Genomic DNA, 26,343 nt, shown 5'->3' with positions numbered 1-26,343 from the left:
AAAGGCATCTGATTTGCAGGCACTTTTTTTTTATATCAAATGCATTGTATTTTACATGATATTTGTTTCTCTCCTGCCGCGGGAAGAGAGACTTTTCATTCTGGCCTGGGTGAAGGTGAGATCTATGGATGAGATTCAGTAAAAAATACAATTTTGCTGCTTAAGAAATAGTTTTTTTAAATTGTTCATTCCTCATTTCGCCAGATTTCTTAATTTGTATAAAAAATTTGCATGCTGCACGGATTTGCAAACTGGATCAAAACGGCGATTTAAAATGCCATGTTCACAGAGTTTGGAAATGCAATAACTGTTTAATGAATGTGCATTTTTGAATGTAAATGCATTGATCGCAGTTTAATTAATTGGCCTCATATTATTGTAAGCAATTCTAAATCAATAAGACATACCTTCTGCCACAAAATATACATTGTCATCTAAACTTATAACACTCTCAGAATTGCATACAACTCCCACATCTGTCCTGACATTACTTTGGGTGTTTAGTTAACACAGCATTTCACGCAACTAAGGGAGACTGTATGTATGTATGTATGTATCGATGTATGTAGGTATGTACTGTATGTATGGATGTATGTATGTACGCATGTACAGTATGTATGTATGTAGGTATGTACTGTATGTACTGTATGTATGTTTGTACTGTATGTATGTAGGTATGTACAGTATGTATGGATGGATGGATGTACGTATGTATGTAGATATGTACTCTATGTATGTATGTATGTATGTAGGTATGTACTGTATGTATGTATGTATATGTATGTATATAGGTATGTACTGTATGTATGGATGTATGTATGTACAGTATGTATGTATGTAGGTATGTACTGTATGTATGTATGTAGGTATGTACTGTATGTATGTATGTATGTATGTACTGTATGTATGTATGTATGTATGTATGTACTGTATGTATGGATGTATGTATGTACAGTATGTATGTATGTATGTAGGTATGTACTGTATGTATGTATGTATGTATGTACTGTATGTATATATGTATGTATGTATGTACTGTATGTATGTATGTATGTATGTATGTATGTATGTATGTATGTATGTACTGTATGTATGTATGTATGTATGTACTGTATGTATGTATGTATGTACTGTATGTATGTATGTATGTACTGTATGTATGTATGTATGTATGTATGTATGTACTGTATGCATGGATGTATGTATGTACAGTATGTATGTATGTACTGTATGTATGTATGTAGGTATGTACTGTATGTATGTATGTATGTATGTACTGTATGTATGTATGTATGTATGTATGTATGTATGTACTGTATGTATGTATGTATGTATGTATGTATGTATGTACAGTATGTATGTATGTAGGTATGTACTGTATGTATGTATGTAGGTATGTACTGTATGTATGTATGTATGTATGTATGTATGTACTGTATGTATGTATGTACTGTATGTATGTATGTATGTACTGTATGTATGGATGTATGTATGTACTGTATGTATGTAAGGTATGTCTTTATTTATATAGCGTAGACAGTGTACTCAGCACTTTACAAACACAGAACATGGAATTATAATATAATAAGCGCAGCAAAGTCAGACAACAGGAAAGGAAATCGCCTCCCCAGAGAGCTTACAATCTAAGTGGTATGTTGGGAGACTAAGGCTACGCTTATAGTGCCGGCAATGCGACTGCGGCGTCAGACTGCGGTCGCTGAAAAAATCAAATTAAGATGACTTCAAGCTGTTGCGCTGTCGCGCCGTTGCATCACGCTTACTATAAGCGCACGCGACAGCGGCAATGCATTTGTTTTGACGCGACGTCGCGTTGCTGTCGCTTGCACTATAAGTGCAGCCTAAGTGCAATAGATGGCAGTGCTTGGCCACAATGGGTGGTAGGAGTGACTGTGAGTGTGGGACAGCAGCCGTGAGTGCAGGCCACTGGGATGCTTCTTCTGAAAGTGAGTTTTAAGGTTGGTCGGCATTAGATTAGATGTCAACTAGCACTGGACGTCCTTTTGTCTTAATTTTCCAATTCTAAACCCTTGTAAACAGTATTTGTTTCTGAATTCCCCATTATAAGTAGCTAACAAACCATTAAAAATGTTGCCATCATTTTCTAGCTTCCAAAACAGAAAAGGTGACTTGTTTTCTTCTCTCTGTCGCTTTGCATTTGTGTTTGTTTGTTTAAAATATTCCTTCCTTGTTACTCCCCCCCTATTAAATTTAGATTTATAATACCTCCTGGAATGATTGCATGGCATATTGGTCAGTGATACAAATAAATCTCCTGATATAATAAGCATAAAGCACAGACGGATGCAGCGTTTGTCTATTTTCCATGGTTTATTCATATGTCTTGGAGCACAAATATTCTTTTTGAGAGATTTCTCCTGTGGGGCTTATATATGTGACAGATGTCAATCTCCCCTAGCAATGGCTTAAGCAGAGATACAGTAGCATTGTTAGAATATCACCAAATATAACATAGCAATCACTTGGTGTGGGGTCAAGCATCACCCACTGTTCACTTGTGTGTTTCCTGGGCTGATAGGGAAGCTTAGTGGTAATTTCACTGCCTTTGATGTGGGTGGGCATGGTTTGAATCCCTGGTTCTATATAAGAAAAATATATGAATATTATTCTGTGTTGCCCTAAAGAATAATTCTTAGTCGACAACCAGTAAAGAAGATGAATAACTGAACTTCCCTATTGGGTTCTATCATTTACAGGACAACATGTTGTAAAGACCAAAAACTTAGGCCCAGATCCACAAAAGTGTGCCACGTTTTGGCACGCCTATCCTCACACCGGAGCCTAGGTGTGCTAAAGCTTAGTATCTTTTTATGGTTCTGGGCTTTATACGTTCATCCAACTGTCTCAGCATGGACAGGAAAAGGATCAAAGTATGTCGCTTCACAGCTTTCCCCTTAAATTGGGAGGGCCCTGGAGTTTTGTCACAATATGGCGCTCTGCGTTAGCAGTCAACCTGAGGGTTAAAGAATTAGAAATCCAGCAACCCATTCAGGGAGAGCTCTTCTATATTTACTGTTGAATACATCAGTTTATGCTTTTGTGCATTTATAATCCTCATCTCCCCTGAAAGGTGGATTTACAATTCGCCCGTTTTGTTGTTGCGTGACCTTTAAACTATTTGTAATGGTTTGTGGTTCTCATGTATTAAAAGATTTTTGCAGTCAAAGATGATTGGCCATCATTCATAATACATTATGCACCTAACCTTTCCACTTTGACGCATACATGTATCTGCATAGGATGTGTGCAGAGGTCAGCCATTGAAATGATTTGTTTAATTAATTTTTCATATGTCACAAATGACCTCCCTGGCCTTACCATGGGGTATTATAACACGTTAAAGTCACCTATTGCATATTAACATTGACACAATAGGGTTTTTGGTTGGACTTCTTCATGGCTTGTGGTTCTGCCGGTTTGTAAGGGAGGAATATAGGACATGAATTTCCTTATTTATAAAATGCTTTATACTATGTACATAGTTACATAGTTACATAGTTACATAGTAGATGAGGTTGAAAAAAGACGGACGTCCATCAAGTTCAACCTATGCTAAATTTAGACAACAGATACTTTATCCTATATCTATACTTATTTATATATGTACTGTATATTCCATTCATACGATAGGACAGGGCTCTTCAACTATTTCCCAAAAGGAATCAGATCAGGAAACATTTGGGAATCGTAGGGCCACAAGCTTATTGCCATGTAATTCTAGATACGTAAACAAATATATATATTAACATTTTGCAAGCATTTTTAGCATCTATTCCATATATATTTTTACATTGGAGGGCAGTCACTTGAAGGGCCCTGTAATAGGACATTTCTTTGGCTTATATCTGAGCTTTTTGCAGGTTCATTTGTCTGTTCCCATCCCAGCTGCTTGCCAATTAGAGATGAGAGTTCCCCTGTCTCTCCCCTGCTTCTGTTGTTTGAAGCTTGTCTTTCAGCTAATTTAAAGCAGGGGGTTGCCACCACGCATATTAAATGTACAAACGATGAAGACATGGTGACTGTATGTATAAATCAACTTCTACACGCGGCATCTCAGATCATTGTTTTATCATAAGAAATACCTACTGGGAGGGAGTAACTTCACGGACAGGTGGCAGAGAGAAGTAACGTAGTAACGTTGTAACGTGTGTCAACCTTGGGTCACAGTGGGGAAGTGAAAACAAATTATTTTTTAAATGCAGACTACCTCTACCTGACACATGAAACACTGGAGGATCCTTGCCATCTTCAGAGCTACTGTAGGATCCAATTGTAACTCTACACTTAGTTGTAAGAAGCTGCCCAATAACTGAGAAGCATCATTTATCCTGGCTGGGAAAACCACTTTTAGTTTGAGCTATTTTCAGATTCAGTATCAGCTGTTTTTCCATGGAAGCCACTTGCTCTTTATGCTCCATGGAAGTTCCCAGACTGCAAGTTGCTTCCTACAGTTTGCGTAGCCTACTCACTACACTAAATTTCTACTGTTCTTCCAATAGTTATATGATGATTGCTACGTTGTGACTGAAACAAGCGTCTCCATGTTTTGTATCAAGTGCCCATTACTGCCACTTTGTAACCTCTTTTATAATCTATACATTTTATATTTACTATAAGTATTTAAAAAGTCCAGTGCAATTCCAAAGCACCAAATCATTTCACTGATCTAAAGAAAATATCTGTAATATGTTGGGTGCAAGTATCACTATGAAACTAAGCAATTTTGGGTATAGATCCAATTTCATTGATCATTGCCAATGTGTTCAATACACTCAGAAAAATCAGCGTTGGCATCACAAAATTTCTTCACCTAAAAAATCACAGATACACAGAACGGTGCTAAGCTTTAGCTAACCTTTATTCCCACTCATAAGAGGCGTGCTATAGCATGGATCCCCTTTGTGGATCTGGACCAGAATCAATATTGCCTTATTAAATAAAAAATAGTTATTCATGATTCTCAGAGGGAGAACAAGCTTCCATTAACAGCAAAGGGGGAGGGGCAGAAATTGCAATACAAGTGCTAAAGGGCACGCAATTTCCTTTTTCTCTTTCACTAATGTGGCTGAAGTTTCTGCGTTCTCTGCTCCACTGAAGATGCCAGGGATATATTTAACAGAAATATGTACCAGACCTAAGTGCTTGAGAAAAAGGCATAAAGGCATGCGCAAGGCATGGCTGCTAGGCTAACCAAGGGGTTAATGATCCTGCCACCCTAACATTATCTTACCAACCCACACATTACATATCAAAGTGGCTAGTATGACATTGCCACGCAAAAACTTACTAGCCGCTACTATGGCATCCCCAGAGTTAACCCTCCAGCCTCCCCACCCACTACATCCACCCCTCCCCAGATCACGACACTTAACACCCCATCCAACAAGGATTACATGGCTATTAGACAACCCGGGCTGTTAGGTAGGTAGGTAGGTAAGTTGTAAAAGGAGGTGCCATTAATCCAGTCAGTGGCATGGTTTGGGTGGCACGTAATGGGTGGATTGGTAAAGTATTGTTAGGATTTTTAACTCCTTGGTTATGAAGCTGCCAAATCAACCAGTTGACCACCCTGGAATAGGTAAAAAAAAAAATGGGGAACCAGAGGGCGGTAACATCACAGCTGTGCTGAGTTTATTGAATAGCAGGTCAAAGGGTAAATTATCAAAGATACCTCGTTTGCATGTCAGACGAAGAAGCATTCGCAGGTATTTTCTGTGCCTCTCCCCCCTTTATTAAATATGGCGGAGAGCATTGGCACTTTTTTTTTTTTTACAATTGTTTTGCATGGAAACAGCCAAAGCCTTTCAGAGTATATTGAATAGAGCTCTTCAAGAAATACTCCATAAGATAAAGTATTTTCTCGTGTGTTTGTTCACTGACAATCAAGCAGTTTTGTGTACGACATTTTGAGTTTGCAAAAACATGTTTTGTCAGTTATTTGACCTTTTTTATCATTATGACTAAACAGCATGTTCTAATCTGATTAAGAAGCAGGATAATGGAAATCACGCACGACATACCATTGGTTAAACTTTAAACATCAATTCCAGGTGACACTTTTTAACGTGTTTGACTTTTCCAATAGTTGCCATTTGGAAAAATTGAAACACTTAGGAAGTGTTCAAAAAAAGCCTTGTTGCAATATATTATGGGGTATGTGCATCAAGGCAATTTGGGTTCAAACCCGGTGCATTTTCATCGTTCATTTTACGCCAATTTATCCCCATCTGGCTGTCACAGGGAGCGACTGTGGGGCTGGAATCCAATGGGCGGGCCAGGCTAGCAGAAGGGTAGAAATGGTCAGTAAACAGGCAGAAATCAGGGCTGGCGGCAGGGGGGTAACAGGGGCCAGTAAACAGGGAGGGGTTAGGACTGGCGGCAGGCGGGTAACAGTGGTCATTAAACAGGCAGAGGTCAGGGTTGGAGAGAGGCAAGCAAAGTGATGTGTGAAAGCATCTGGTACAACGCAAAGCAGAGGCAAGAAGAGGCAACGAGCTAGTCTACAGGGGAGGTGTCAGTAGGAGTAGTTAGGGAGGAATTACAAGGTGAACATGGTATGATTTAAATGTATCAAATTATCTGTCTGCGCTCTCCTTTTTCCATTTAATTTGTACTAAAAAAAATCTATTATTTCTGCATCAGATGTAAGAAACTGTTCTCACATAATACCGCAGCTCTGCTCCAAAAATAGAGCTGTGCGTCTAAACACATTTTTCTCTACATTGATACAGTTGATGTATACATGTGTATCAACACATTCAATGCAATTTCAGGAATATGTGTGAGAAGATTGCTTAGAAAAAAAAGAACCAGTTCTACAAGATTTATTTTAGATTTTATATTGATCTAGTTTTTCAGTGCACTTATTACATAGTTACATAGTTACGTAGTAGATGAGATTGAAAAAAGACCTATGTCCATCAAGTTCAACCTGTGCTAAATTTAGATGACACATACTTTATCCTATATCTATACTTACAATATATTGATCCAGAGGAAGGCAAATAAAAAACCCCAGTGACATATCATCCAGTGAGGTCTCATAAGGGAAAAATAAATTCCTTCCTGACTCCAAGAATTGGCAAACAGATTACTCCCTGGATCAACATCCTTCCCATGTCTACTTATTTGGTATATCCCGGTATACCGTTCCTTTCTAAAAAGAAGCCCAACCATTATTTTGAACAGATCTATTGTATTTGCCATGTATCTGCCATCACAGTCTCCATGGGTAAGGAATGTCACACTGTAACTGCCCTTACTGTAAAGAACCCTTTCCTTTGTTGCTGGTGAAATCTCCTTTACTCAAACCTTAAGGGTTGACCCTGTGTCCTTTGTACTGTCCTTGGGATGGATAATTATTTTGAAAGCTCCTTGTACTGTCCCCGAATATATTTATATATAGTTATCATATCCCCTCTTAGACGCCTCTTTTCTAATGTAAACAAATCTAATTTATCTAGCTTTCTCATAAATCAGATTATCCGCTCACTTTATTAATTTGGTGGCTCTTCTCTGCACTCTCTCTAGTTCCATAATGTCTTTTCTGAGGAGTGGTGCCTAAAATTGTACTCCATATTCAAGGTGTGGTCTTACTAATGCTTTATAAAGGGGCATAATTATGTTTACTTCCCTTCCATCCATTGCCCGTTTAATGCAAGATATGATCTTGTTTGCCTTTGCAGCTACTGCATGACTTTGGGGACTATTTCTAAACCTGCTGTCTACAACCACTCCTAAATCCTTCTCCATCAAGGATTCCCCTAATTTATCCCAAATTTAATTTGTACGTCACCTGTTTATTCCTGCTTCCCAAATGCATAACCTTACATTTATCTGTATTAAACCTCATCTGCCATTTACCTGCCCACGTTTCCAGTCTCTCCAAGTCCTTCTGGAGAGAAATTACACCCTGCTCTGATTCTATTACCTTACACAATTTAGTGTCATCAGCAAAGATGGAAACTTTGCGCTCTATGCCAACCTCAAGGTCATTAATAAATAAGTTAAAAAGCAGGGCTCCCAGTACCGATCCCCGAGGTACTCCACTCACAACTTTAACCCAACCTGAAAAAGTTCCATTTATGACAACTCTCTGTTGTATATCCTTCAACCAGTTTTCAATCCAGGTGCAAATATTTTTATCGAGTCCAATTTGCTTTAGTTTGTACACCAACCTCTTGTGTGGAACCGTATCAAAAGCCTTTTCAAAATTTAAGTAGACCGCATTAACTGCATTACTCTAAATTCCTACTTACCTCCTCAAAGAAACTAATAGGGTTTGTTTGGCACGACCTATCCTTCATAAATCCATGCTGACTATTACTAATAATTTTGTCTTCCATTAGGTATTGCTGAATATTATCCTGTACAATTAGTTTCCCCACTATTGATGTCAGGCTTTCAGGTCTGTAATTCCCTGGTTGAGATCTAGCTCCCTTTTTAAATATAGGCACCACGTCTGCTTTATACCAATCTTGTGGCACTGCGCCTGTTGAAATGGAATCCTTGAATATTAAATGTAATGGTTTGGCTATTACTGAACCTAACTCCTTGAGAATTCTTGGATGTACTGTATGCCATCGGGGCAGGGTGCCTTATTAAATGGCAAATGCAAATATAATGTTGTCTAAATGAGTATGTGTCTTGAATAACAAAATAATATTGTGGCCACATTGTTACAAACAGGGTGAGGATTCCGATCAATAACATCCACTTTGTTTTTATACTTCTTCATAGAGATGGACAAAATCTTAATGGAAGTTTGCAAACTTAGTGAACTTTAGAAATTTGCAGCGAAAATGTCACAAATATATGTAACTGTACTATATGATGGACAATACCTTACTGAGAAAGCACATTGATACCAAAATGTTCCCCAATGGCAAATATGTCAATAAAAAAACTAAAAGATTCCTTTTTTCTGACCCTAAAAATTATCAAGCAACCTTCACTCAAATGACTTGTCAATTCATATTTATTTTTTACAAAATAGTGTAGGACAGCTTCACATATTTTTACTTATACACACTGTGTATATACCTGTTTTTCCAGTACGTTCAAAAACTGAGAAATACTAAGGCAAAGCTCCAGATTTATTATCCATATATTTCATTATTTAAAGTACCACGCGAAAAAAATACTGCAAAATTGGAATGACTTTGTGAACTACTGTAGGAGAAAGAGGATTCAATTTTGTTACATGCCATTGCCTACAAATCCTTCAGAATATTATTCTGCTCACACAGCTTTCAAACTCTTGCATTTTTCATGTTTTCTAGTTCTCACATCTCAGTCCTGTGATGCTCATATCTCTGAGACCCAGCAACAGTTCAACTCAGAAACTTCACTAGAAGACGTGCAGTATAGATATTGGCTCACACATTAAATGCACTTAAATTTGCCAATCTTGGTACTTTGTTTGAATTTCTGGGATTGCATAGAAGCAATCGAAAATGTACTGCGTTTATTTTATTGCAGCGTTTGTGATGTTTGTTTGAGGTGCGTCACAGGGGCAGTTATCCGTGTGTTTGAAATGGCTTACAGAAGGGGTGCTTATGTTTTAATCTTCTTGTACATGTACTATGATGACTTCCTGTTTTCAAGGTTAAACCCTCATATGACATACAGTAGTAGCTTGTAAGGCTCTTTGATAAAGGTCTTTCCCTGAAGCATTCATTTGGTTCCTTTCTGTTTTCTATATCTTATATTGTATAGGCCGCAGAGAGTATTTGTTTGTACCTTTTAACATTTGTAACAGAGAATCCTGTTGGTGAAACACTAAGCAATGTATTCTCATACGAGTGCGACGTCTTGAACAAAACCATTATACATCTCTGTTAAAGAAAAAAGCATAAAAAAAGTATCCACTAGTAGCTATTCCAAAACGTCAGCCAGTCTCTCAAATGTAAACTGTAGGTATCAAGATTATATATCTCGTTAAGTGCCTTTGTGGTTTGGGATATGTGGGGGAGACGACCCAATGTGTAAAGGATAGAATCAGACAACACAAGGCTGCCATCAGGAGGAGTGACCCGGAAGCCCCAGTTGCCCACCACTTCACACAAGCTGGGCATAATGCAAGTCAACTCAGATTTCAGGTGATAGATGGCCTGAGGAGAAAACGACGGGGCGGTAACATACAGAAACCACTGCTACAGAAGAAGACGCTATGGATTAGGCGACTGGATGCACTGGCCCCTAAAGGGATGAACAAAGAGCTGGATCTCAGCTGTTTCTTTTAAAAAAGGATTTTGATGTACATTTAATAAGTTGTCAATCTCTTAGGAACAGAAGAATTGTTGCCAGACCGTGACGTGATGGATTCCTCGATGGTTGGCCCAGACACCTGGTCATTTGATGCATGGATTGCCAGGTACCATGAACGGTGGGACAGGTGTTAAGGTGGACACTTATGGCAGTCTTTGTGTGGCGATTCTTCCTTTGATCCTTCTAGACGTCTCCACTCACCTCTATCCCAATACCACTTAGGTTTATGCTGGTCTTGTGATCTTGGGCCACTCAGTTATGTATGGTTATTTCTACAGGAAACACGGTATCCGATACCCCTAGGTTTTTTGTAATTAATGTATAGTGGATTTTTAAGTAGTTTTATTCATTTTCTAACACATGTTTCTTCTGTTTTGGAGACACTCATTAACTCTAGAGCCTAATTACACCCATCAACACTATCCTGCACTGGTGAATGCATTACCCAGAGGGATGGAAACCTGACCAGAGAGCTGTATGCTTTGTATCCTGTCATGGAATCCCTGACACATGCTGGAACAGAGTTGGTGATATGCACATTTACTGGTGAAGCTTAGGAACTAAGCCTGGGGTTCCTGCTGTGAAAGGAGCTTTTGGACGCATGCGCACCTGCACCCAGGAGCTGGGGACCGTTCTGATTTGATGAAACACCACTGCGCATGCGCGGGACTAAGATGAGAGCGCGCCATAGTGTACAACTACTGTGAGGGAGATCAGCTGGGGAGGTGCACAGATCGACGCGCTGTATGGTGCCACTCGCCGATGACGTCATTGGGAGAGGACCTTCAAGTACACAGGTACTCAGTGCGGTAGTTAGCAGCACACCCGTGGAGAGAGAGAGAGACAGAGAGAGAATAGGAGAGATACTTGGTCATGTTACCTGATGGTCTGATTTTCTTTATCTATATATGCTCTGGTGAAATAAGGACTGATTGTGCTTTATGTGAGCTTCCATTTAACAGTGTATAGGTCTCTGAGTGTTGCTCTGGTTTTTGGGGTGTTAGGGTAAAGGGAAGTACCTTACGGTCTTTTCAGACTTAAGGGAACGGGCCTTAGGAAGGGGTGTCCTCCCGAAACGTTGCCCCCCTGATTACCCTACCCCTGTGTGTGTTTTTGTCCCCACTGTTTGTTCCCTCATGTTGTTGAATTCCCTTTCCCCTATTGTGTTCACCCCAATCACCACCTGAATATATGTCCATTTGTTTACAACTATATTTGTTTGCTACTATGCTGCATTACTCCCTGTATTATCTTGTGTGTACATTGTCACGGTGACTTTATGGCAGGCTATAATTTACACAAAATATATATAAATATATATATACCTGGGTCTGAACTGGGACGAGACTTAGATATGATAAAATATAATTTATTCCTTGATAAAGGTGAACACACAATAATGTACAAATAACAGGCAAAATATAGACACTTACTTAAAATGGAAATGAAGCAGTCATATCTGGACTGACAGTTCATACAGCACTCTTCATAGTCATCAAGACACCAAAGACATGAAAGACCTCTGGCAGGAAGACAGTGCATAGCGTTTCTCTCAGCAATCAAGATGGTATAGAACAGACTTTGCATGAAGACAATGAGTAAGGGGTGACTCTGACTTATATATAATTTTAACCCTTCTCTTCCATTCACGGCACCGAGCCTTCTAGCAAAAGTCCTTTTGAGCTCTTTGAAGCTGATTTTGGACTTCCAGTGTTTAGTGTGAAATCTCACACTTAAACTGGTCAGTTCCTTTGGTCCCTTGGCATAACCAATTAGGCAATTTAGTCTTTGATCACCAGGCTTTTGTAAATTCCAGCAGGATGTTCTTCCTGCTTAATAGAACCAAAATTCCATATATACTGTAAAATACCTTCATAACTTCATAACTTCAGTTCAGTTCAGTAGTACTTACTGGCATGCGAGACATATTAATACCTTCCATCACGCCTGCCGCTCCCACAGAGACTAAACATTACAGTGTAATATTAAACTTAAGGGAGATATTAATATCTGGCTCTTAGTAGCTGTTAGATACAGTATGAAGTGTTTAGACTCACCAGGGGGGGCTTGGGCTCACAAATACACATATGAAACTCTTAGCATGTTCGGCCAAGGACATCTCATAATATTCTTATATTTAATAAGGTCACTCATTCTGATTTTCTCCTTGGGTAGCCCCACCCTTGCCCAATCAATAAACTCTTTGAAGCAGGGACCCCTGGGGGGGTACCTTGGTTTGTAAGTGTGAGTTTTAACACTCACAACCCACTCTGTTCCTGGGTCCCGCATAAACAATTAGGTAATTAGCCTTTGATCAGGGCTTTGTAAATTCTAGCAAGCTGTCCTGCTTGCATAGGCAATTGACCCAGCTCATAGGTGTCAAAAACATTTGGTCTGGTATGCATAACATTTGTTCCTCATGCATTACAAAGGCAGGCAGAACACAATAGCATCCTGCCTGTACACATTTTTTAAAACTGCAACAGAAAGGCACTTTATCACAAATATATGTTTCCCTTATGACAAAGTTATATTTTTAATAGGTGTGTCCTTGGGGGTTTACCCTGAGGCTGCACCTCAAAAATCAGGGTGCTGGCTCACTCCGTTCCCAAATTACCAGTTTTCCTGGAACGGCTCCTGTTATTCAGTACTGCATATAATATTAACCCCTTAAGCCCCAGTGTGTGTGTTGCAGACACTGATATAACAATAAAACATGGGGGAACAGGGGAATATACATTTAGACGGCTGAAAAATGGAGCATGAACAGGCAGGAAAAAGGGAACAACGGGCTATAATCACTATTTTAACATTAACCCTTTCCCTCCCGCAGCAACCCTAGTGTATGTGAGATGCAGACACTGATTAAACCAGATATTACAATGGAACAGGGGAAAACACATTTCATGTCATAACAGGGGTTAAATCACATTTCTGGACCTCAGCCCAGTTAACCCCTTGTCTCCCTGGTGAGGTTAGAGGGTGGCCAATTGGGGTGTAACCCCTTTAATCCCGGGCCAAATCCTCACGAACGTCACATACATTAAATCATCTTTTCTTGTGACATAATCCGTAGTACTATTATCATATAGTCAGTGAGGGCTGGAACTGTTGATTGTGAAGATTATGGTCATGATTCACATACAAAAGGAGCAAACTGTGTGTGAACCTTGCTGCTTTTTTCAAAGGTTTACTTTTTAATGAACATTTTGTCCTTCAATTCCACAATGCAGAAAAATGAATGCAAAGAGTCTGCTAAGCGCACCCAGCTAAACCTCTGGTTTACCTGGGTGCATTAAGCAGACTCTTTCCATTCATGTGTCTGTATTGTGGAATTAAAGGACAAAATGTTCATTAAAAAGTGAAAAACCTACGCTGTACAGTTCAGGGAAAACAAAGAACACTCAATGAGGAAATCCACATGTCATATATACTGTATTAACAAAAAACAGCATTTATATTGGTCACCAAAGCCTCTGATTTCTATTGTATGCGTAAAAGAACACGCTGGTACAGAAATACAGAAACAACAGGCTGTTTCTGGTATGAGTAAATATATAGACGGTTCCTGTAAGAAGCAAAGTTCCAAAGTATCCGATTTCACTATAAAAGAACCTGTGATACAACACATCTCATATATCAGGGGTGGCCAACTCTGGTCCTCAAGGGCCACCAACAGGTCAGGTTTTAAGGATATTCCTGCATCAGCACAGATTGAGCAACCTGACCTGTTGGTGGCCCTTGATGATTGGAGTTGGCCACCCCTGTCCTATATAAACCAATCACGGTGACTTTGGTGGAAGGAAAAAACAATAAGGGTTAAACCATGGCTAGGGCCGCTAATAAAATGAACTTTTTATACCTAGGCTAAATAATAGTATTATTCTCTTCTCCAGTCATTGGAAAATGCTGTGCAGACCATGAAACAAAACAACAACAAAATGCCCGATGAGTGACTCCATAAGGGCCTTGGAACTGCAAGCAACATCATCATTACATTGTTTAATGGTATGAAAGATGAACGTGGACATCCCTAGCAGCTGGTGCAATGTAATAAACATAATTGTAACAATCAACACCCTTGTTATGTATACCCTAATCCTTGGCACTAATCTCTTTACCAGCACTGAATGTGTTAAAAAAAAACAAAAACCCCTATGCAATGTATGTGTGAAACAACAGCTATACGGTATGAATAATAATTATATATCGGGCATATCATTAAATCTGACAGGGAGAAATACGCAGCCTGTTATGCAGACTTAGTGGAAGCAATGTACATCTCCTGCTACACTGTTTACAAATTAACTATTTTGTCCAGCCAGTAAATTGAGGATTTATTTTATTTTAGAGGGTCATGTTTTAGTGTAAGCAGCTGGTAAACATAATTTGTCACAGTATAAAGTAAGCCAATAAGTAAGAAAGAAGACAGAAGATGAAATACTGAGGATGCTATTTGCAGTGGAAGGGACAGTACAATATACAGCAGATACAGTACATGTTAGAGCAGGGGGGCGCAAACTTTTTTCCCTGCGCCCCCCTGCCGGCTGTCCCCTCACTCCCGCACCCCCCCAACCCCAACTTACCCTCGCACCGGCGTAATGACGTCACGTTGCCATAGCAACGTGACGTCACATGACCTCGCAGCGTCATTTTGACACCGCGTTGCCATGGCGACGCCGGGAGGAAGCCGCCGGAGCCACGGGTAAGTATGGTTTACAGAGGCCCTGCAGCTCCCCCGGCACTTAATTTAAGTGCCTTCGGGAAGCGCGCGGGGCCTCTGTAAACCCCGCGCCCCCCGTCGGCAGTCTCGCGCCCCCCCTGGGGGTCGCGCCCCACAGATTGCGCACCGCTGTGTTAGAGCAGCAGTTGCATGCAAATGTGATGGAATCCTAATATTTCAGCAGTATACACCAAGGATATGTATTTCTAGATGTATTGAAGTTTTGAATAATGGTTAACATACATGACTTTGTTACTTAATTGTTTCACAAACCCTTTCCAGGGTTACTGTTCATAGCCCTGTCAGTCTCAGAGCAGGGGTGCTCATCTCCAATCCTCAAGTCCGCCCAGCAGGTCAGGTTTTCAGGATATCCCTGCTTCAGCACAGGTGGCTCAATCAGTGGCTCAGTCTTTGACTGAAACCTGATATTCTGAAACCTGACCTGTTGGGAGATAATAAACACAGGAGATATCCTGATAACCTGACCTGTTGGGAGAAAATAAACACAGGAGATATCCTGATAACCTGACCTGTTGGGGGATTTCCTGATAACCTGACCTGTTGGGAGATATCCTGAAATCCTGACCTGTTGGGAGATATCCTGATAACCTGACATGTTGGGAGATATCCTGATAACCTGACCTGTTGGGAGATATCCTGATAACCTGATATGTTGGGAGATATCCTGATAACCTGACCTGTTGAGGGATATCCTGAGACCTGACCTGTTGGGGGATAATGAAAAAAGGAACATGGGGAGCGCTATTTACAGTGAATGAATATACACTTAAAGTGCTAGTGCAAAATTGCATAAAAGTGCAAATGTGTGGGGGTCTTGAGCGCTGGTGTTGAGCTCGCCTGTCCCAGAGGGTGGATGCCAACATCCTGACAAATCGATGAAATTGATTACATGGCAAATCAATGAAGACACATGTAGAGAAATTCCTATCTGTATCACTGTCCTCTATATTCTGATATATTATTAAACTCTTAATGCCATTTTAATGCGTTTTAAAGCATCCTTTGATTTCTGCAGCAGGTTTTAGCGCACCTCCCAAGCAGTCAGTGGCGGATTCAAAAAAGTGCCAAATTTTGCTGCCCTGGGCTCGGGCTTATAGGACCTAATGGGAAAGCCGCCTCCGCAAGCAGTACAAGCTCTGTGTAACACTTTCCTGTTTGTGATAATGTGTTGCCAATATTCCCAGCAGTTTGAGCTGTAAACTGTAACAATAGATAATGTTACCTTAATAATATAAGGATACATTGTAGCTGCTGACTTACACTGACTGAAGTAGCCATTCTGTTAGTAACACCATTAGGATTTTTACATATTTATAGCAGGAGCACCAAACGATTGCCAGCTTAGGTAAGAATGTAGAATTATATATTGCCACATGCGTTACATACAGTATATAAATAAGGAAAAAAAAGGAGGGGGGAGGGTGTAGCATTGCTGCTTTAACATTGTTTAGTGACAGGTCCCATAATAAGTAATGTAATATATCTTCTTGGACTGAAGTACTGCAATTGATGAACTTCAATGGCTGTCAAGGCTTAATATGATTTACTTCTAATACAGTTAGTCTGGGAGTTTCAGCCATTCCGACTCAGCTTTGCAAACTGTCCTAGTTCTGCATATTTGTGATGAACAAGATGAATTGTTTCTCGCAGTGTAAGGACGCACGGCGCTGACATGCAATCCAACTTCTAAACTGAGCATAGTAACTAGGAAAATTAAAGCACGCTATTGTTCCAATGTTTTATTCCACTGTACTGTAGCCTGTTACAATTTGTATCCGTGCCAGATATGTCCCGGAGAGATGTGTAAAACTAGCCCAGCTCTTTGTGGAACAATTTCACCATTTTTTGTTTTTAAGAAACAAAATCACAAATTTGCAAACGTGTCAGCAGGTGAATCGATCTTTTCAAACTAATTTGAAAGATGAATTTGTCGTTTCGTTGTTGTCTTCATACATCCTGTTCTGTGCTGCACAATTTGTTGACAGGCCCAGATCAACACAGCTCTGTTATTGACTTAACAATGCGCTATCTTTAGCTCACGCATCATTAAGTACCAACGAGCATCTTCAAAGCTCAGTACTGCAGTGTAGTGCTGTGTGTACCTGGAGAGGGCAGTGCGTTAACTATACCGGACATTCATTCTTAATTTATGTAAAAGAGATGTTCCTTTAAACTTAACGCAGGGATTTACCGAGACATTAGTTAGGTCATACTGTAGCTAATGTTTACGTTATTCACGTCCAGACCCTGAAATAGGTATTTTAAAGGGTCTGGATAAGTGTAACAAGGTTAAGAGTTCAAACAATGGTGCTCTGCTACAAGACACAAAATGCTAGCAATCAGGGTATATAAATGCAGGCTGGACGGCTTTAAAGTGGGTTTTTAGTGTTAAGAAGCAGTCATATGTCACACAGCAATGAAAAGTTCGTAGCCTAGTGACACATACCGCAGTACTCACAATAATGGCAATAATAAGGTCATTTCATGGCATTGTGTAGGACAAAATAATTTCAGAATCCCAGAGTCAGTACCTTTTTATCTTTCTTTAGTTCAGCCTTCCATCTTCCATAAGTCCCAGCCAGTCCCAGGTGTGCAATCAGCATGAGATCCAGAAATAATGATGAAAAAAATGGAGCGCTATCAAAAGCAAAACATCACGAGGTGGCCCCAATAAAAAAACGCTTTATTTGAATTTTTTGGTTTTATTTGAGTCCCATGCACTAAAAAGACAAACGAGTGCGCACCACCTACTCGTTTCACGCTACAGGAGCGCTTAATCCAGGTGTATGATATTTACACATTGATAAAGCGCTCCTGTAGCGTGAAACACATAGGTGGTGCTCACGTGTTTGTCTTTTTAGTGCATGGGACTCAAATAAAACTCAAAAACACAAGTAAAACTTTTTTATTGGGGCCACCACGTGATGTTTTGCTTTTGATAACGCTCTGTTCTTTCATCATTATTTCTGGATATGAGTAGTAATTATTATTAAAATAACAACGATCACATCAATAGGTCAGTGTAATAATAGATGGCACATTTATGGGATTCTTATAGAATGGAGAATACCTCAGTTTTCTTTCTCTATATCATTTATTTACTCACAGACAGACACTGTCACATGCATTCAGTCACTCACAGACACTGTCACATGCATTCAGTCACTCACAGACACTGTAACATGCACTCAGTCACTCACAGACACTGTGACATGCATTCAGTCACTCACAGACACTGTCACATGCATTCAGTCACTCACAGACACTGTCACATGCATTCAGTCACTCACAGACACTGTCACATGCATTCAGTCAATCACAGACACTGTCACATGCATTCAGTAGCTCACAGACACTGTGACATGCACTCAGTCACTCACAGACACTGTAATTTACATTCAGTCACTCACAGACACTGTAACATGCACTCAGTCACTCACACACAGTAACATGCACTCAGTCACTCACAGACACTGTAACATGCACTCAGTCACTGTCAGACACTGTAACATGCATTCAGTCACTCACAGACACTGTAACATACAGTACATTCAGTCACTCACAGACACTATGACATGCATTCAGTCACTCAGAGACACTGTAACATGCATTCAGTCACTCACAGACACAGTAACATGCATTTAGTCACTCAGAGACACTGTCACATGCACTCAGTCACTCACAGACACTGTCACATGCTCTCAGTCACTCACAGACACTATGACATGCATTCAGTCACTCAGAGACACTGTAACATGCATTCAGTCACTCACAGACACAGTAACATGCATTTAGTCACTCAGAGACACTGTCACATGCACTCAGTCACTCACAGACACTGTCACATGCTCTCAGTCACTCACAGACAGTGTAACATGCATTCAGTCACTCACAGACACTGTAACATGCATTCAGTCACTCACAGGCACTGTGACATGCATTCAGTCACTCACAGACACTGTCACATGCACTCAGTCACTCACAGACACTGTCACATGCACTCAATCACTCACAGACACTGTAACATGCACTCAGTTACTCAGACACTGTCACATGCACGCAATCACTCACAGACACTGTAACATGCATTCAGTCACTCACAGACACTATGACATGCATTCAGTCACTCACAGACACTGTAACATGCATTCAGTCACTCACAGACACTGTAACATGCATTCAGTCACTCACAGACACTGTCACATGCTCTCAGTCACTCACAGACAATGTCACGTGCACTCAGTCACTCACAGACAGTGTAACATGCATTCAGTCACTCACAGACACTAACATGCATTCAGTCACTCACAGACACTGTCACATGCATTCAGTCACTCACATACACTGTCACATGCATTCAGTCGCTCACAGACACTGTGACATGCATTCAGTCACTCACAGACACTGTCACATGCACTCAGTCACTCACAGACACTGTAACATGCACTCAATCACTCACAGACACTGTAACATGCATTCAGTCACTCACAGACACTGTCACATGCATTCAGTCACGCACAGACACTGTCACATGCATTCAGTCGCTCACAGACACTGTGACATGCATTTAGTCACTCACAGACACTGTCACATGCACTCAGTCACTCACAGACACTGTAACATGCACTCAATCACTCACAGACACTGTAACATGCATTCAGTCGCTCACAGACACTGTAACATGCATTCAGTCACTGACAGACACTGTAACATGCACTCAGTCACTCACAGACACTGTAACATATTTTCAGTCACTCACAGACACTGTCACATACATTCAGTCACGCACAGACACTATAACATGCACTCAGTCACTCACAGACACTGTCACATGCACACAATCACTCACAGACACTGTAACATGCACACAATCACTCTCAGACACTGTAACATGCATTCAGTCACTCACATACACTGTCACATACATTCAGTCACTCACAGACACTGTAACATGCACTCAGTCACTCATAGACACTGTCACATGCACACAATCACTCACAGACAGTGTAACATGCATTCAGTCACTCACAGACACTGTAACATGCATTCAGTCACTCACAGACACTGTCACATTCACTCAGTCACTCACAAACACTGTCACGTGCACTCAGTCACTCACAGACAGTGTAACATGCATTCAGTCGGTCACAGACACTGTGACATGCATTCAGTCACTCACAGACACTGTCACATGCACTCAGTCACTCACAGACACTGTCACATGCACTCAGTCACTCACAGACACTGTAACATGCACTCAATCACTCACAGACACTGTAACATGCATTCAGTCACTCACAGACACTGTAACATGCATTCAGTCACTGACAGACACTGTAAAATGCACTCAGTCACTCACAGACACTGTAACATATATTCAGTCACTCACAGACACTGTCACATACATTCAGTCACTCACAGACACTGTAACATGCACTCAGTCACTCACAGACACTGTCACATGCACACAATCACTCACAGACAGTGTAGCATGCATTCAGTCACTCACAGACACTGTAACATGCATTCAGGCACTCACAGACAATGTAACATGCACTCAGTCACTCACAGATACTTTGGTGTACATATTTATATTTGCTTGTATTTCATTTATTCACACTTAGAGGTATGAGTAAAACTTTCACCCAAGGTCAAGAAGCAGACGAAATTTGTCCTTTTTCAACCACAAGTAAATTGCGGCTGACTCAGGTTACGCAATGGATTTGCCAAATCTTTGTAATCCAGATCCTGACATACCTATCCCCACCTCTCCCCTCCCCTCCCCTCCCCTGTTCTCCCAATTTGCAAATTTTTACGACTTTGGCGAAATTCACAAAAAAGACATACTTTTTTTTATAAGACCAGTATTGGACACATTCACACATCTCTATTTTCACTCTCATTATATCTTTACTTCCTGTTACTACTTCAGACACATTTATATCTCTTTTGCCGCTGTGCAATATGGTGTGCTATGAAGCAGTCTTCCCATTGCTGGAGAAGATCTTTGTCCCATTTATTAGAATGGAGCTGATCTCTCCTCCAGCCCTGGGAAAGCTGCTTCACAGCACTTTAAGCAGGGGCATCTATACCATAATTAGAAACAACATTTAGACTATGAACAATGGAAATAATTAGCGTTATAGTACTCTTTAAGCTCTTGTCTTTACAGTTCTCTCGTTACTACATATCCTGCTTGATAAAAACATCAATATTCTCCTAATTATTAGCACCTACACATTCTCTTGCCTACGTTATCTTTGGAAGAAGTAAGAACTAACAGCTAATGCATTGAGAAAATAACGAACAGCTTATTTATATGAAAGTCTGAACTTTCCAGTCTTTGAAATTGTGTGCATTTTGCTGGCTTACGACAGATCCAATGCTGATCCTTCTTCCCCTAATTATAGAGGTAAATAAGAATTTTAACCCAGGTAGTGTTAGGACCTGCTATCGGTCATGCTTTGAAGTGGCAGCAGGCTTAAGGCGCTTTGGCCAAAGGGTTGAACTAAATGACCATTTTTCAAGAGAATATGTATGTATTGCACTGTGTATTTTTGTCACATTGGAAGTAGCTTTGGGCATCTTTGTTTGTTTTTTGTTGTATACATTTAACCACGCCCACTAGCACTCCTTTTGACACATATACATACTATATATATTATGTGGTAATGTTTTGAGTTTCTAAGAGCTTGTTGGGTATCTGTGTGTTTATTAACTATGTGCAGCTGCTCTCGGCTGTTTTGGGGAGGTCAGTGGCTCCTCCCCCCCAAGGTTTAAGCACGCCCCTCCCCACTTTCCAAGTTGGCAGGTCAGTTTCATTTGGCTGGGTTACGACAAATCCAATGCGACCATTCTTCCCCTAATTATAGAGGTAAATAAGAATTTTAACTCAGGGAGTGTTAGGACCTGCTAATTGTCATGCCTTGAAGTGGCAGCAGGCTAAGACGCTTTGGCCAAAGGGTTGAACTAAATGACACTTTTTCAAGAGAATATATAGGTATTGCACTGTGTATTTTTGTCACATTGGAAGTAGCTTTGGGCATCTTTGTTTGTTTTTTGTTGTGTGCATAGCACACCTAAATATTATATTGTACAAGTGCCATTTTGAGCAGTTAGCAGTATCACAATAGTTACATTGTTGTTTTTTTTTTAAATGCATTTTCCCATAAACTCAATCTGAGCCATGTCCAACAATTCGAATTCACTATATCAAAATGCTACTCTCTGAACCTGATGAAACCACAATCAATGGTTGTGTATAATCGAGCTGTCACATGGAAAGGGACCTAGCTATCATATTTACGCTGGCTGTTGCCACTGCATATTTAGTACACAGCAGCACGATTTAGACTTGGTATCCTAAAAAGTAAAAGCCAACATACAGGAAATGTGCCAAAGGAATTGGGGACATTTTTATAAACTGTGTGAATATAACAGCATTCTATATACTGTATATATATATATTGTAAGTATTCAAACTCATATTCAATAGAGATACGATTTCTTGAAAGAATGCCTGAACCACTAACAAATGCAGCCTTGTTTTCGTTCAGACGTATAACATTTAAAAACTAAAAAGACAGATAAGAGTTAAATCTACGTGGCAGCTGAGTAACTAATGAGTAATTAATTGCAGGTGAGGTTGGGAGAGGCTTTATGGGCTGATTTACAGTGTGAGATGCTGTTAGTTCACGGAAGATTTTTGAGTGTTAGCCGAGCTGAATTCTCTTAGTTACTCTCTCCAGAAAGGCGTGTCCTTTCCTGTGTTACTGTCATTAAAACCACACGAGGCATTTTCCCAGGGATCAGTTTCCTGAACTGAGCTGAAACTTTAAGACGTAGCTACTACATCACGGGGCCCCAGGGGGAGTACTAGACCCCATGAAGTAGTAGATACAAAGGCCTGGGTTCTAGATTTCTGTCAGCTGATGCAATGCAAGATTAATGCTTTTGCTCATTCATGATAACAACATTACTCTTTCATACAGATTAATACTATCTTTATCATATTTATTCCTCTACGACATACATTATTGTTTCGTCATATATCTCTTAATGGTTGCTAGATTTAATTGTATTGTATGTATTGTATGTCTTTATTTATATAGCGCCAAAAGTGTACTCAGCGCTTCACAAAGAATACAGTACAGGGAATTATAATAATACAATAAGTGCAGCAAAATCAGACAATAGGAAAGGAAATCCCTGCACCGAAGAGCTTACAATCTAAATGGTTTGATAGGGAACTTACAGAGACAGCAGGTGAGGAAATAAGTGCTGTAGATGGCAGTGCTTGGTCAAAATGGGTGGTAGGAATGACTGAGTGTGGGACAGTAACCATGAGTGCAGGCTATTGGGATGCTTGATTTGTGGGGCAAGTTTTAAGGTTAGTCAGTATTAAAATGAGAGGGTTAACACAATTTACAGGGGAAGAGATGGCAAGGAGGCATGGGTGAGATCAGGTGTGTATGTCTGGCTTCAGGCTTAGGGGAGATCCCCAGCAGCAGGAAGGAGTAGATAGACGGTGTGAATAGAAGATTTGTGTGGGTGTTTTTTTATTGAGGGTTAAAGAAGTTGTTGGGAGAGAGGTGTATAAATAATGGTGCAGTGGGGAAGTTGGATAGAACAGAGACATTCACAAAGGAGTGAGGAAATAGTAAGCAGAAAAAAGCAGTAGGGAGGGCATAGTGATATGCAGGAGGAGAGACTTCCCAGGTACTGGAGGATAGAAAGAGTACAAAGAATCACAGCTTTTGGAAAGTTAATTTCTCACAGTTGCAAAGTTGTTGTGCAGAGTCCAGATGTTCCTCAATTCTTCACCTCCAATTTGAACTCCAAAATGAACTCTGCCAGACACTTTAATTGTGACACTAAAGATGGGACACACAGCCTAGATGGATGGTCTTAAATACTCTAAAACACAGCCACTTAACAAACAATTAAGGGAGGGTTTTGTCTAATCAACTCTCACAGACATACTGATTACATTTTAAATTCTGTTGCAATTGATGGTAGAATTCAGCTCAGACACATACCATTGATAAATGAATAAAGCCTCAGTCCTTATAGTATGAAATGTCAATGGCTTCCTCAAAATAAAATGGATTATAGAAAGGAAAGGGCTAAGAAAAGTTAGTCACAGTCTTCCTTTTTCAGTACTTAAAATATCTTTCTTCTTTATTATGCGATTATAGCCTTCAAAAACAGTTTAAACAGTGTTAACAACCTAGCTGCGTACATACTTGTGACAGAATAGCGCCTCAGGCCTACTTGGCCCTTGTACTACTAGAGGCCCAGTAGAAGGGTTGAGTATGCCCAAAGCGCTATCCTATCAAAGGTATGTATGCAGCTAGGTATGTTACAGGGATTTGTAGACTGTTTAAACTGTTTTTGAAGGTTATAATTGCATAATAAAGAAGAATGATATTTAAAGGATTGAAGTTGAAGAAGTGCTGATGGTCATTCCACAGGCACCCGGCTACCGATTTAAGGAGAAGCAAAGAAGCATAAAACTACATCCAGAAAGTGCTATCCCACTTTCCTAGACAGCATTATATTATGTACTAGCTGAGAGCCCCGGCGTTGCCCGGGATGTTTGTGGTGTGGGTGTGGCATTTGGGTGGCGAGTGGTCCACACGGCCCATGTGCGGTGGTAGTGCTGCTGTGGCTGTACTGATGGTGATTGTATCGGTGTGCTGATTTGGGAGGGTTTGGTGCTGATGTGGGGGTGCGGATGTGGGTGTGCCAATGGGGGAGGTGCAAAGGTGGCGATGTGTGGGTGCTGATGGTGTTGATGGGGGCTGGGAATGGCGGGGAGCCGAGAATGCCAGTGTGCTGGGGGGGGGGGGGGGGGGGAGGGGGGTCATGGGATACCGGTGTGCTGATGTGGTGGTGCTGGGGATAGTGTGTGTGTGTATACATTGTATGTGTGTGTGTGTATACATGTGTGTGTGTGTGTGTATGTGTACGTGTGTGTATACATGTGTGTGTATACATGTGTGTGTATGTATACATGTGTGTATGTATACATTGTGTGTATGTACAGCATTATATTATGTATTGTGATGCAATGGCATTTTAAACTTGTGCATGTTTTATAATCAGAAGTTTCATGTACGGCCAATTAATGAAGCAATTACATTTGCATTATGAGTGCAAAAAATGTATTGGGATCATATAAATCATTTTCTTCTCAGTTATTTTTCTAGTACTCTATTGTAATCCCAAGGGAGTCATAAAATATACATTTGCAACAGAAGTATTTTCTTGAGTTGGGCTGTTGGATTTCTCAATGCCTCTTTCCAAAATCCCAAGAGTTAATTTACGGAAACACCTTTTTCTGGACATGGCTAAAATATGTACTTCTTTCTTTTTCAAAGGGCACATCAATTGAATGCTTTATTAGCTTAGTCTTCACTGGACAAAGTTATCAAAAACCTCTCCAATTCATAGATAAATGTGCAGTATGGGAAGTATTGGTAAGCATGTAGAAATAGCAATTGTAAAATATACTGGGCATGCCCTAAATAAAATATACTGTGCATGCCCTAAATAAAATATACTGGGCATGCCCTAAATAAAATATACTGTGCATGCCCTAAATAAAATATACTGTGCATGGCCTAAATAAAATATACTGGGCATGCCCTAAATAAAATATACTGTGCATGCCCTAAATAAAATATACTGGGCATGCCCTAAATAAAATATACTGGGCATGCCCTAAATAAAATATACTGGGCATGCCCTAAATAAAATATACTGTGCATGCCCTAAATAAAATATACTGGGCATGCCCTAAATAAAATATACTGGGCATGCCCTAAATAAAATATACTGTGCATGCCCTAAATAAAATATACTGTGCATGCCCTAAATAAAATATACTGTGCATGCCCTAAATAAAATATACTGTGCATGCCCTAAATAAAATATACTGGGCATGCCCTAAATAAAATATACTGTTCAACTTACTGCTTTGATTTGTTGAATATGATGTTAAAATAGAAAGCATGTTTAAAATAATAAGGATTGTGATACATTTAGCATTAATTTTAAAGCAGCAGTCATAGCTGTGTTTTTTCTCTCCTTTAATATGTGCATCAATCCCCGGAAGAAGTTCCCTTGTTGGAACGAAACGCGCGTCGGGATGACATCATAGCGACGCCGGCTGTACTGTTTCAGTGTCAAACTCATAGGAGTTTGCTTACGCTCTGTAGATTAGCTTAATACCTAGATGTGGGCCACAGATGTGGATCCCACTAGCTAGAAACCAGGTATATCAGACC

This window comes from Ascaphus truei, chromosome 10 (genome assembly GCF_040206685.1).
Source record: "Ascaphus truei isolate aAscTru1 chromosome 10, aAscTru1.hap1, whole genome shotgun sequence".
NCBI lineage: Eukaryota > Metazoa > Chordata > Amphibia > Anura > Ascaphidae > Ascaphus > Ascaphus truei.
The sequence above is the reverse complement of the archived record's forward strand: the minus strand, read 5'-3'. Positions refer to the sequence as shown.